The following is a 13,168-nucleotide window of genomic DNA, read 5'->3' on the forward strand; positions in this document are numbered from 1 at the left end:
TGCAAAAGAGCTCTTTCACAAAAAGGTGTGTGGGGATGGGGATAAGGGGGTTTTTGCGCAGAAAGAGGAAAAAGCACAGGTGTCCTGGTGGCCATTCTGTGCATAGCAGTCAGAGCTTACTTGCGAGAGAGCGTCCATGCAGTCTGGACGTTCTCTTTCACAAAAGCGTATCGCTTTTTCGATGCGCTTTTGCAGTGTGGATGCGCTCTTGTTCAAGAAGTTTTTGCGGAAGATCTCTTCCAATTAAAAACTCCTTGCGCAAGAAGCCTGCAATCTAGACGTAGCCTCAATGTAAGCAACTCAGCATCTACACTGACACTGTGTCAACCTAACCATGGGTTGTACCTCCCTAAACCAGGATTCTCTGGTCCGGCAACATCCGTGGTCCGGCAGGACCAGAGGTGTTCCTGGACCACAGCCCAGGATCAGGGCGGTCTGGTGGCGGGGCAGCAGCATGGTGGGGGTAGGGGGTGGCGACTCAGTTGGGAGCCCTGTATTTGGTGGGGCGGGCAATGCGGTGGGGAGTTCTGGCCCCAGCGGCCAGGAAGCTGCAGCCCAGCAGCAGTGGGACTGGCAGCGGCCTTGGAGCTCCAGCCAAGGGAGTCCCAGCCAAGCATGCAGCAGGGGGGCTGGGGCTGGAGCCCTACCCCAGGGCCAGTGGGGCAGCATGGACCATGATAGGAGGTACCTTCCCTGGTCTGGCAAATCCCCTTGTTCAGGACTGGTCAGGTCCCAAGGGTGCTAGATCAGGGAGGTCCAGCTTGTATAACATTAACTCTGTGCCTCTCATGGAGGTGGAGCTATTAAGTTGGCGTAGCATGTGAGTTACGTCAGCCAGAGTAAAATGTTAGTGCAGGCGCAGAGTGAGGTTGACTTAAGCTGCCTTGCGTCAACATAACTAAGCCTGTAGTGTAAGACCGGGGCTAAAAACTGCCTTGCTTATCCTTAATACCAATGGGATGCAGCCGCATAGTCCCAGAATGCTGGGTACTAATAAGAGACGACATTCGTATCTTCCTACCGTGCTGAGTGGGATATGATGTGTGGGGTCGGAAATTCTGTAGCCCTTTGACTTGTTCATAACCCTGCGATAGTTTGTTCTCTCCTCTCAGGGGCATGTGACTCCCCGTTTAATCTAATGGCACTTTCACATGCACATGGCAGGGAGGACAGACCCCGAAAGCTCTTGCTGTACTTTGGTAGAAGATGGAGAAGAAAATGTTAGGGAGCCTCTTTGTAAAACAGCAGGGCAGGTTCTCTGCAGAGCCAGAGAGATGCATCGTGCGCCCCAGAGAACTGAGTGCTTCAGTTAGCATGCGCGCTCTAGCAGGCTGTTCGTACGGACTAGCACAGGGCAAACGTTGCCTTTTAAAGAAACAAAGTGCAGCTACCCCCCATCCTCTGCCCATGCACTATTTCCCCCTTGCCCTGGAATCCTTCCATGCTCCAGGGCTGACGCCGCACCACCGGGGGGTGCCCTGCTTCCCTTAGCCTGTCAGCGATGCGTTTGGCTCCTCAGTAATACCGTTGAGATAATACCAGAGAGTCTTCAACAGTGAGCTCTATGGGGGAGTGGCTACCATGACAGAATTCCCCGGGGTATGTCTACGCTGCAGTAAAACTCCCGCAGCTAGCCTCTGGCAGGGCTGTCCCACTGCAGAGCAGGCATTTGGGCTTGCGCTCTAGCCCAGGCCTGGAGGGTAGTCTGTACTGTCGCTAGACACTCACAGCTGGCTCAGGCCCATGGAGATTGGATCAAGGGTCTGTTTATTTGCAGTGTAGATGGTCAGGCTCAGGCTATTGCAAGGATTCTGGAGGTGGGAAGGTCCCAGAAATAAGGCTGCAGCAGAGCCCAAACACCTGCACTGCAATTAAACAGTGCCTTAGCCTGAGTCCTGCAAGCCTGAGTCAACTGGCATGAGCCAGCCATGAGTGTCTGTTTACAGTGTAAACATACCAGCTGTGTCTAGACTGGCCAGTTTTTCCGGAAAATCGGCCGCTTTTCCGGAAAAACTTGCCAGCTGTCTACACTGGCCGCTTGAATTTCCGCAAAAGCACTGACTTCCTACTGTAAGAAATCAGTGCTTCTTGCGGAAATACTATGCTGCTCCCATTCAGGCAAAAGTCCTTTTTGCGCAAAGCTTTGCGCAAAAGGGCCAGTGTAGACAGCTCAGATTTGTTTTCCACAAAAAAGCCCCGATGGCGAAAATGGCGATCGGGGCTTTTTTGCGGAAAAGGGCGTCTAGATTGTCACGGACGCTTTTCCGCAAAAAGTGCTTTTGCGGAAAAGCGTGTGTGCCAATCTAGACACTCTGTTCCGAAAATGCTTTCAACGGAAAACTTTTCCGTTAAAAGCATTTCTGGAAAATCATGCCAATCTAGATGCAGCCACCCTGTGACCCATGTAAGGGGGGGGGGGGGTCCTAGAATCTGGGTCCCAACCTGAGCCAAATATGTATTCTACAGTTGTATAGCCCTGGAGACTGAGCCCCTCAAGCCTGAGTCAGCTGACCCAGGCTAGCCACATATTTTCTTGTAGTGCAGGCATACCCAGCGTATCAATGCTGGGAATAATCAGACATCAGGCTAAGGAGCTGTTTAATATTTTATGCCTTTACGATTGGTCTGGCGATAACGAGCGCTGCTAACCAGTTAGTGTTCATCTGATGGTGGACGTTAACTTTCTTTTATCCTATGCGTGGTCTGAGAAAGGATTGTAAAAAATGACTTGCTCTATGGGCCAGTTTTTCAAAGGTGTTAGGTGCCTAAAGATGCAGACGGATGCGTCATGGGATTTTCCAAATCACCTTTCTCCATCTTACATACCTAGTTACCTTTGAAAATCGGGCCCAACACTTCTTAGTCACCACTCTGCTTATTTTGTTCCCTTGGTTTTGAACTCACGACTGCTTTCCTTAGTCATAGAGGCTTTTTGGGGTCTGATTTTGTTGTTTAATCCTGTTAATAGTGCAGCCCATACATCTTGGTGGGAGAGTGAACTGGAGTCTAGGCTGACTCATGCATCAGTGGAACTGCCAATCTGCAAATTGCGGATGGAATTTTGCAAGCCAGAAAAAGCCCAGCTTGACTTTTAGATCCTAGGCTGAGTTTGTAGATCTGTCAGTTAGGAAACCATCTCTTTACCCAGAAATAACAAGCTTTGCAGTCAAGCCATTGACACAATAAACATGGCACCCAGCCATGCTTTTTTTTCTTCTTTTTTTAATCTACACAGTCACTTTCTGAGTAGAACCAGCCTTATTAAGTCTTTGCACTTCTGAAGCACCTCTTCAGAGGTCTCAGTGCCCTTTCCAAATATGAATGCATTCAGCCTCACATCAGCCTGCAAGGTAGGAAGTTATTATCCCACTGCAATGATGGGGAAACAAAAGCTCTGAATTGCCCCCATCACCCCGCTGGTGTGGCAGAACTGGGAAGAGAATCCAAGAGTCCAGATTCCCATCTCTATTCTTTGATAAACAATAATTCCTGAGTGGTTCTGTTATGTTTAAATCAGATTTTTTTTCCAAGAGAAAAAAGCGTGATGTTGACCTTTTGGCTTCATTGACAGACCGCCCTTTCCTTCATTACAGCTGTGCAGTAAACACAAGAATCTTCTTACATGGAAGGATATTAGTGGAACATCTGCAAAGTAATGACTATTAATGAGTGTCCCTCAATAGTAACGATCATTTATTACTATTTGTTCCCAACAGGCTGCACAAAGTGTTGGTTACTGTACAGACATTGAGGGTACAGTTCCTGTCCTAGAGGACTTACGATCTGCACAGTATGTGTAGTGGCGAGGAGTCCTGTGGCACCTTATAGACTTAGGGTATGTCTAGACTACCGCGTTTTGTCGACGGAAGTTTTGTCGACAGATACTGTTGACAAAACTTCCGTCGACAATTTGCGTCCAGACACATGGAGTTCTGTCGACAAAGCAAGCCGCTTTGTCGACAGAACTCCGTAGTCTGGACGCAGTGTTACAGGCAATAACACCTTCTGTTGACAGCGTTCTGTCGACAGAAAGTGTTATGCCTCGTAAAATGAGGTATACCAGCGTCGACAAAACCGCGGAGTTCTGTCGACGTTATGTCGACAGAACTCCGCGGTAGTGTAGACGCTGGTATTGTTTTGTCGACAAAAGTCCACTTTTGTCGACAAAACTAGGTAGTCTAGACACACCCTAACTGAAGTGTTGGAGCATAAGCTTTCGTGGGCAAAGACCCACTTTGTCAGATGCCTATCAGATGCATATGTGTAGTGCTGTACTACAGAGGAAGATGCAGACTATAGACTATGCCCAGCAAGCTGCCCATCCAAATTCAGACCTAGCAGTAATACCAATTGAAGGTCTAGGTTAGCATCTAATTGGCGTAAATCAGCAATGCTTGTTTGAAGTTAATAGAACGGTGCCAGGTTTTTTATACATGCTCAGCACTTGGCCCTCTGCAAATGGTTCAGAAATCTTCCAAGTTTTTTTTCCCTCTATGGTGAGTTATTATTGAAAAGGTTTTTTGTAATTATTATCATCAGAAAGAGGGAGTTGAATGGAAAGAGGCCAATTCATTGGGAAAACAGATGGAAATAATCAGAGATCATCAGCGTTCTTGTTAATTATAAAACAAAGACAGAGTATTTTTCCTGTTTAATCAGATGCTTTTACCATGTTGTGCAGTTAGAACATTTAGTGTTTTAAGGTAGCAGAGCACATGTATCTTCACACATTTACTTTCTATCACATTTTTCAGCATGTGGCTAGCAATCTGGACCACTAACAGACTGGTCATACCAAGCAGCGGCCTATTCTTAAATACTTTTCTTTTGTGCTCTTTTTTGTTTTGTTTCGGTAATTATTTGTGCACATTTATTTTCACACAGTAAGGTTTTCTATTAAATGGTCAGTTTGTGGCATCTGTAAACATTATAAAATTGCACATACAACGGCTTGTTTTTATGGTGTGAAATTTAAGTCATCACAGGTGGAAGTGAAAAGCCGTGGTTTCACTATGCCATAGATCTTATGTGAAACATTGTGTAGGATAGTTAATAAAATTATTTCTCAAATAAAACTCAAGTTGTGAAGTTGTTATGTGTGTTCCTAAATCTGGGAGGAGTAAGTCTGGCTTTTGAAGATATATAGAACGAAGAGGCATTCATAAGAGGTTCTAGCATGGAAGTTAGAAATGGAAAAGTCCTCTTATATCTTCTCATAGCACCAGTACAAAACATTGTGGGACCAGTACCTCTTGCAAGCAGACAAAGAGGTTCAGAAGACAGGTGTAGAACTTTGGGCAAGTCAACTAACATCTTTGTGCTTCATTTCTCTGCCATCTATTACTGATGGGAAGGACAGTATGGACTAATGGGTAGAGCACCAGACTGGGTTTCAGAAGACGTTGGCTTTATTCCCAGTTCTGCCAGTGACTACTGGGCAACTGTGCCCAGAGCTGTCCCATCCATAGGACGAATTGGGGTAGCTGCCCCAAACCCAGCCCTTTTGGGGGGCCCCATGACGGGTGCCCCAACAATCGTGGGATTTATGGGGGCCTGGCATGATGGCAGCAGCAGGGGTTGCCTTTCCCCACTTGGCTTCTCTGTGGCAGCAGGAAGCAAAGTACCCCAGACCCTGCATACTCCGGTTCCCACCACCTGTGGAAAAGCAAGGGGCAGCATGCTGTGAGGGACTGCCAGGCCATTCCAGCTCTCACTGCTTTTGTGATGAGTGTGTGTGTGGGGAAATGACCCCTGCTGTTGCTAAATCAGATCCCCATAACCCCCAGGCCATGTTGCTCAGGGGATGGTTCAAAGGGGCGGGGGAAAGGTGGGGCCTGTGGCAGCGGGGTTTGCCCTAGGCCCCATGCCTGAGGCACTGGGGAGGAGTGTTGTCCCAGACCCCAGTTTTTCCATCTGTAAAATGGGCAATGGGGCTTCCACCACTTCCCTTAGGAGACTATACGGCACAATACAAATCTCATCACTGGTATATGTTTGGATTTACTGCTGTGTAAGTTAGATCAGGATCTTCTTGCCTAGAATTAGGAAGCTCCTCTTGGGAATTTAGCTACATACAAGACATTCTTACCCTGGTCCTTATCCACTGTCCATTTTAGCGTATGACTGCATTTCTCTGGAAAAGGAACAGGCATAAACAGCCTTCTGGTCTGGTGGGATTATAGCCTAGTATTGTAACTATACAACTGAGAGGGAAACAGATGCTTCCTCTGCAAAATCTGGCTCAAGCCAGGTGTGGCACAAGCAATGCTGGGTTAGTATGCAGCAGCTGCTTATTACCTTGTGTGAAACAAATCTGGTCTCAGTCTGGTTCGCAGTAAACAGGTGCCGGCCTCATCAAAACCACCATCACGGCTGACTCACACAGGCATTCTTGTGGGCAGTTGTGGGAAAGAAGCTAAGGATGGCCAGAGACTCAGTTCCCCTCCAGAGTAGTGTTGTGGCACATGGGCTGGTTAAGACAGGAAGGAAACCTGGTATAGATAAAAAGAAGCCGTCAACCTCTGCAGCTGGCACTACACTCACTATCCGTTCCTAAGTGTTTAATAATGATAATTTCTAAGGTGCATTCACAGCCTGCATACCACTCCTGGCTACCTTCTGCCTTCTACTTGACAAATAGAGTTCTAACATCCGAGCTGCTGTAACTCCCACCTTGTTCCTTGGGAAACTAAATCCAGAAGGAGTAAGTCTGGCTTTTCACAGCTTATTGTCTGGAATTTCCACACCCCCCTCTTGATATTCCTCTATATTTTCCTTCCTCATTTGATCCCATTGTTCTTATTTTGTATGTCTTTGTGTCCTCTTATCAGCTTCTTCCTTTAGGTTTACACCTTTCTAACACTTGTAGGTACTTGTTTAGCCAACCTATATATAGATTATGGCCAGCTTTTCAAAAGGACTCAGTACCCAAATGGCTTCTATTTAGGGACCCAAATGAAGTATCCACATGGACCAAGGAGCTCTGGGTGAGTTTAGGGGTGCTGAGCACTTCCCATAACTTTGACCATAGTTTCTTGTCATCTCTCCTCCTAACCCTTTGCCTCTTTTTCCTCCCTCCCTCTTGATCTCTCTTGCCTCTTTAGATTTCAGGCTCTTTAGTGCAGATACAATGGGCCCTGATTTTGCTTGAAGCTTGATGGTGCTGTTAAGGAGAATGGATGTGCTGTCATCATGCATTGGCTGTGTAACACCAAGAAGACAGTCGCTGTGCGGGTGTTGTCAAAGCTAGCCCTGCACTTTTAAACTGGATCATGTGGTATAAAGCAAAGGTAAGTCTCTCTTCAGCTATTAATTGAGAGTACATGCCATGATCTGGAAGATCTCACACCTGTTCCCTCTCTAGCCCAGGTAAAGTGTCAGTCTGACATAGCTACATATATACATTAAATAGCTTATTTAACTTACTTAGCCTGATGTCACTTCATCCTCCCTCTTTAGCATCCATTCCACAGCTTTCTGGTTGTGTATAAAGTCTAACCTCTTGTCCTTCACACAAAGGAAAGGGACTTCTTTTTCACTGGACATTGTTTCCTCCCTTGTAACAGTGGCATCTTAACTCTTCGGAGTAAGTTCTGAAAACCTTGTGAGCAAGGGAGATGGGCAAGCATCCAAGTGTGACTGGATGCCTCTTAGTGCCTTACAGGATGCGTCTGGCTCAGGAACATTTGATACTGTTCCACTTAATGCTGTTAATCTGGCTTGGCAGGGCGGTCCCATAAAACACCCTCATAAGCACGTGTCTGGGACAGATTCCCCAAAGAGTTTCTCTCACAAACAGTAACAGCCGTTACAATTTTAAACTGCCCAGCGCAGTTATTCAAGGAGGCAGTCAGGTCTCTGGCTCCGTTGCTGATGATAACCTGAAGGCTGCAGTGATGTGTGCTGTGTCGATTTGTGCACTTAGTCTCCACAGCAGACTCCAAGGCTATGTCTACACTTGCGGGTTCTTGCGCGAGTAATATGCAAATGAGGCTAAGCGTGGAATATCACCGAGCCTCATTTGCATACCTAATGAGCCACCATTTTTTTCAGAAGAGGCTCTTGCGCAAGAAGGAGCGTCTACACTGCCCCTTCTTGCGCAAGAAAAACCCTCTCGCGCAACGCCGTTACACCTATTACTTTTCAGGAACGGCATTGCACGAGAGGGTTTTTCTTGCGCAAGAAGGGGCAGTGTAGACGCTCCTTCTTGTGCAAGAGCCTCCTCTGAAAAAAATGGTGGCTCATTAGGTATGCAAATGAGGCTCGGTGATATTCCACGCTTAGCCTCATTTGCATATTACTCGCGCAAGAAGCCGCGACTGTAGACATAGCCCAAGAGCCCCCAAAGACCACAAACCAGATAAGGATCGAAGGTGCCCAGCCTGGTTTATTGTCAAGAGCAGTAATAGTTGTCAGTAGATTCTACTGACCTGCTACATATATGTACCCCGTAACAATGGAATGACTCAATCAGTGGGAAATTTCCACTGCCCCCCTAGGTCATCCAAAGACTGTCCCCCTCCAAGACACCACTTTATATACAGGTACAAACAACTTACATGTCACTGCTGATGTATCACTTACATGTCACTGCTAGGGGATGCCAGGTGTCTGGTATTCACCCAGCCAGTCCAGTATTTTCACCTCCTGTCCAGTAAAAAAATTTATGTCCGGTATTTTCTGATTTTTTTTCCCCGGCCAGGAGGCAAAAATGCCAGGCACCTGGCAACCCTACAAACAGTGCCTGGCCTCCCGACCTCCAGACGCCATGCTTACCTGGTTCTGCAAGGCTGTGGGCACAAAATGGCTGCTGGCAAAAAGATCAATGACTCCCCTGGGTCTTAGTGCTCAACCTCTCCCCTGTTCCTATCCCTGCACTCACTCTTAAAGGGAACATGCTGTTTTAATGCTGTTTTATTTTTTGTTGCTTAGTAAGTCTTGGAGGCTTTTTTTTTTTTCTGAACAACCTTGGTCTCTTCCCCCGCCCCCCTTCTTTTTTCTTCAAAAGAATTTTTTCCCGGTTTTTTTTTTGGGGGGGGGCAGGTATTCGGTATTTTTGTTTCAACCGTCTGGCAACCCTAGTCACTGCTGATGTTGTCAGGTTACCACCCTCTGACACTTCTTAGATACCATCATCACCCTGTACCTTGTGGTTTGATTAGATCATCTGAATCCATCATGCTGTCATTCTAGACCTTTTCCTGAACCTGGGTCTGTATCTGTGAGGAGTGGGTACCAACATCTTTTTTTAATGAGCTAGTGATACCATGTGATTTCAACTTATAACCAGTACCAATTATTGTTCTGCACCTGGGTCTATTACCAAGTAGTGTTTTGCACTCTCAGCCTTGTTTATGCCAAAATCTGTGAACAGGGGCCTGCCTCTTGCTCACAGCTTAGCTTTACTTTATGTTAGCCATGGTTTGTCTGTTGTTCGCTAGGCCTCAGACCAGGCCTGTGCTGCATGGGCTTTTGCTTTTGGCCTTCATCTTACCATGGGCATGGTTAGGAAGTTGGGCAATAGGGGGTGTATATACACTCAGTGCGTTGAGCTGCTTCCTAGGCTGTGCAGTTGAAATCAAACAGCCAGTGACATTCCTAATCTTAGCAAGACTTTGGTGTGGTTGTTTCCACACCCCCTCCGTAGTCTGCTTCCATGCACCTCTTTTTCATAGCAACAGTGAGGCCTCTACCCCTTTCTGCCTCCAGCAGTCCCCATTTTACAGCAGGTATTCGGGGTGCAATGAGTATGAAATACTTCTAACTGCACTGTGCAGTCTTGCTTTCCCTTCTGCCATACACACACTCAGTTCACCCTATTCACCTTGGCCCTCCATGCCACATTAGGGCTGGAAGGATCACACCCAGGACTGGCATTCCCTTGCATGTGGCAGGCCAGTCAGTCCTGAAGCACTTTCCTATCTTTTCTGTGCTAATCAGGGGACTGCTCTCTGGCAGAAGGAGCGAGTATGAATGCCCTCTGGCAATTTTTGTCATCCAAACTGGATGTTTCCCCCCACAAAAGTCACATTGCAGTGTATACACTCTCACTGTTTTGTGGCCAAAAGGCAATTTTTGTTTTGTCGACTTTTGAGAGTCAAAATAAGTTTTGTCAACAAAACTGGGTAGTGTAGACTAGGCCTTAGATTACACCACCGTGAGTAAAAGCTTCAAGCACTGTGACTGCCTTAATGAGGAATCCCATACAGTCTTTTATGATAGATGGCCCCTTACCTCAAGGAACACAGCAATATTCAGGTTCACTCCCCATCTCAAAGCAGCAGTCACTGGCCAAAGATCAAATGCACGTTGTATTTCACACACGGCGGAGGTGTGTGTATGCTGTGCATTGCTGGGAGGGTGAGGTGTGCATAACTGGGAAAAGTTGTGGAGCTGCTGGGGGGGAATTGGAAAGGGATGGGGTGCATTACTGGGGAAGGAATGCTGTGGGGTTGCCGTGAGGAATGGGGAGCAGGGCATAGATGTGAGGAGCAGGGTACAATGGGGAGGAAGGGGCAGGGAGTTACCATGGGCAGCTGGGGGGCAGGGTAGAGTGGAGAGGAAGAGGAAGGGGGAAGGGATTTACATGGGGAGGAGGGTATGAAGATGCTGTGGGTGCACTGAAGTAGGATGACATGTGGGGTGGGGTGCATTACTGGGGAACAGATACTGGGAGGTTGCAATGGGAAGGGGGGGCAGGGTGCAATGGAGAGAAGAGCAGGGGGAGTGGTGGAAAGGGGAGCACAGAGTTGCCGTGGGAAGCAGGGGTGTAGGCTGCAAAGTAATGCCTATTGGAAAACATAATCCCAATGATAGGAACTAAATTAGCAGCTGTTACCACTGAAGAGAGAGTTCTCTGAAAACCTCCACTCAATGTGCAGCAGCAGTCAGGAAAGCGAAACAAAATGTTTGGAATCATTAAGAAAGGAACAGAGACAGAGCTGTCCTGTCTATAGATTATTTCCGAGGCGGCACCTCAATTATCCTACAGACGGGACCTGTGAGGCCCAGGGAATTACCTGGAGCAGCAGCAGGGATCACAGCCTGCCCCCACACTCACGGCGGCAACGGGAGCAGGAGTGGCCTGGCAGCCTGCTCCGCAGCATCTCACTGCTCTCTCCCAGCCCACTGTGCGTGCCGGGGGGGGGAGGGGAAGGTACACCTCCTGCTGCCAAGCCCCCCAGGTATTGCTCAGGGGAGGGGGCTTCAGGCAAGGGGCCCAGAGTGAAGGTGGAGCAGGGGCAGAGCTTGGGGGGAAGGGATGGAGGAGCGGGGCAGAGCAGGAGTGGAGCAGGGGTGTAGCCTGCGGCGAGGGCAGGGGGGTTGCCCTGGGCCCTGTACCTCCCTAGTAAATGGCCCTGTATAGAGAATATCTTATTGCCTCTATATAAATCCATGGTACGCCCACATCTCAAATACTGCATGCAGATGTGGTCACCTCATCTCAAAAAACATAGATTGTAGCTGGAAAAAGTTCAGAAAAGGGCAACATAAATGATTAGGGGTATGGATAGGGTTGCCAAGTGTCCGGTATTTTTGGCTTCTGTCTGGTAAAAAAAAATTCAGAGAATACCAGACACTTAAACTGTCCAGTATTTTCTGAATTTTTCCCCGGCCAGGAGGTGAAAATGCCGGGCACCTGGCAAGCCTACAAACACTTAGCACTGGGCTTCCCTCGAGCCCCCCCAACACCTCCAGCCCCCATGCTTACCTGGTTCCCCAAGGCTGCCAGCACAAAATGGCTGCTGGCCAAAAGACCTAGGGGAAGCAATGCTTTTTTAATGCTGTTTTATTTTATTTTATTTTTTTGGCTTAAGTCATCCTTGGAGTCTTTTTTGCTCAACAATTTTGGTCTCCTCCCCCCCCCCCTTTTTTTCCCCCTTCAACAGAATTTTTTCCTGGTGTTTTGTTTTGGGGAGTGCGGGGGTGTTTGGTATTTTTGTTTCAACCATCTAGCAACCCCAGATATGGAACGGCTGCCCTATGAGGATGGATTAATAAAACTTGGAGTTTTCATCTTGGAACAGAGCCAACTAAAGGGGGATGTGATAGAGATATATGCAGTCATGACTGGTGTGGAGAAAGTGAATAAAGAAAAGTTATTTACTTCGTCCCATAACACAAGAGCTAGGAGTCACCCAATGAAATTACTAGGTAGCAGGTTTAAAACAAAACAAAAGGAAATATTTCTTCACACACAATCCAGTCAACCTGTGGAACTCCTTGCCCCAGGATGCGGTGCAGGCCAAGACTATAACAAGATTCAGAAAAAGAGCTATATAAGTTTATGGAGGTTAGGTCCATCAGTGGCTATTAGCCAGGATGGGCAGGGATGATGTCCCTAGCCTCCGTCTGTCAGAAGCTGGGAATGGGCAACAGGGGCTGGATCATTCAGTGATTCCCTCTGGGGCACCTGGCACTGGCCACTGTTGGCAGACAGGACACTGGGCTGGATGGGCCTTTGGTGTGACCCAGTGTGGCTGCTCTTATGTGAGGTGGGAGGAAGGGGGCAGGGACAGGGGGCTGGAGGTTGCCATGGTGAGCAAGGGGTAGCCGTGTGGGGGGGCATGGTGTTGGGTGTTGCCATGGCGACAGGGTGGCTCCTGGCACTATCAGGCTGGGGGGGTGGGGAAGAGAGTTCTTGGCTTGGTACCAAACAGGCCACTTTAGGCCTCTGCTATTTCCCCCCCACAGCTTGAGCCAGGGGCGGGATGTGGCTTTCTCTTTGGCCTAGGTGGCTACTGTAGATGTCCATCATTTCCTTATTCCCGCCCTGATTGGTCAACCTTAGCAAGCCATTGGACAAAATGCCTGTCACTCTGCCTCCAAACTCAGGCTTGTGAAACAGACCCCAGTTACAGTCGTGCGTGAACTCTGGCCGCATTATTCGTTGAGTTCACCTGTCAATATCCGTGAAGGGCGCCAGCTCATTGGACAAAGGTGATCGATGCGCCGTTTTCCCGCCTCCTTTGCCAGACCCCGCGTCCATTGGTGAGCCCTCTTGTCGCTCTGCTCTCTGACGCAGCCGATTGGCCCAAACTCTCAGGGCTGTCCCACCCCTCCCAGGAAGGCGCAGGCTCGGGGCCACTTGGCGCAGGCGCACGGTGCGGGTGTTGGCTGCGGCGGTGGCGCGCGGCCGCTGCTGAGGAGAGCGGCCGGGCCGCGCTGC

At 48.4% G+C, this 13,168-nt stretch overlaps 1 long non-coding RNA gene across 1 annotated transcript; it reads right to left on the reverse strand.

Annotated features, from left to right (window-relative positions):
• Nucleotides 1-4,724: 4,724 nt before the first annotated feature.
• Nucleotides 4,725-13,034, reverse strand: LOC149524480 (uncharacterized). The gene is made up of 2 exons (XR_016349366.1): nt 12,900-13,034; nt 4,725-6,491 (listed from the first exon to the last, which is right to left on the reverse strand). It is a non-coding gene; the product is annotated as an uncharacterized LOC149524480 (long non-coding RNA).
• Nucleotides 13,035-13,168: the final 134 nt, after the last annotated feature.

The sequence above is a fragment of the Pelodiscus sinensis genome, chromosome 4 (genome assembly GCF_052426305.1).
Source record: "Pelodiscus sinensis isolate ZL-2025 chromosome 4, ASM5242630v1, whole genome shotgun sequence".
NCBI classification, from domain to species: domain Eukaryota; kingdom Metazoa; phylum Chordata; order Testudines; family Trionychidae; genus Pelodiscus; species Pelodiscus sinensis.